General features: G+C 43.5%; 1 long non-coding RNA gene across 1 annotated transcript; it reads right to left on the reverse strand.

The window, feature by feature from the left end:
* Positions 1-335: 335 nt before the first annotated feature.
* LOC118559368 lies at positions 336-738 on the reverse strand. Its single transcript, XR_004928802.1, has 3 exons — positions 700-738; positions 512-609; positions 336-419 (listed from the first exon to the last, which is right to left on the reverse strand). It is a non-coding gene; the product is annotated as an uncharacterized LOC118559368 (long non-coding RNA).
* Between the last annotated feature and the right edge of the window lie 262 nt (positions 739-1,000).

A 1,000-nucleotide genomic window follows, 5' to 3' on the forward strand; every position in this document is an offset into this window, starting at 1 on the left:
GGCTGCAAAGCATGTTCCCAACACGGGGGAAACAGATTTTCACGGGGGAACAGAATTGCGCACAACCCTACGAAATGACGGCGGCCGTACAATCCATCCGGAGACTCCGCCAACGACGCCATCTTCTTCGCCAGACATGAGGTCGATGGTGGCGGATTTCCAGAGTTCCACTTCCTCATCCGCCTGCACACTCTGCCTCGATTCCAGCAGCTGTAAAAAAAACAAAACAAAAAAAACAAAAACAATGAATCAGTACTATGCGATGGGATGCACTGCGTATGGACACAACACATCTATCAATGCACCTGAAAAATAGTCACCAAATAAAGTCTTACCCTCTTTCTTCTAGCTCGACTTCGAGCTGAACTCTTGGCAGCTTCAGCTCCTGCGTACCGTCTCATAATACGTCTTACAAGCGGCTGGAAAACAATTAAATGAGAGTGGTATGAATAAAAATCAAACGCAAGTCACAGTAACAAGGAAGGAGAAAACAGTAAAACAAGTCACTTACACACAATGTCGTCTTTATCAACATTGTGTAAATCTGGACTTGCATATATTGCTCAGAGCAAATAGGAGGTCACCGCCTCATTATGAGGCGAGATTAGTCTGTGAAAACATAATGTACAGTTATGATCGGTATCTATCCGTATCTATTTCCTTTTACCGCAGAATGAAAGCATTTTCTTTAAATCTTACCCTTGCTCCGGTTCATAGCGCCTGCAATTTGTCTCCGAGTTGTGAAGACGGCATACTGCTTACTGTGAATCACAAAAAATACACTTTAATAAAGCTTGTTCTTGCAAGTTGAATGCGAGTTGAACGCGAGACGTCGTCCAGCCATTGATCACTTACCAGCAGTTGTGGTTTTATTTCATCTTCAGGCTCAGAAGAGGACACGAACACACAGTAGCGGAGCGCTTAGCACGTTTTTTTTTCTTCTTCTTCTTCTTCTTCTTCGTCTTCTTCTTCTCTTCTATCATGCCACCTACTGTTAATG

The sequence above is a fragment of the Fundulus heteroclitus genome, unplaced genomic scaffold (assembly GCF_011125445.2).
Source record: "Fundulus heteroclitus isolate FHET01 unplaced genomic scaffold, MU-UCD_Fhet_4.1 scaffold_28, whole genome shotgun sequence".
Taxonomy (NCBI): domain Eukaryota; kingdom Metazoa; phylum Chordata; class Actinopteri; order Cyprinodontiformes; family Fundulidae; genus Fundulus; species Fundulus heteroclitus.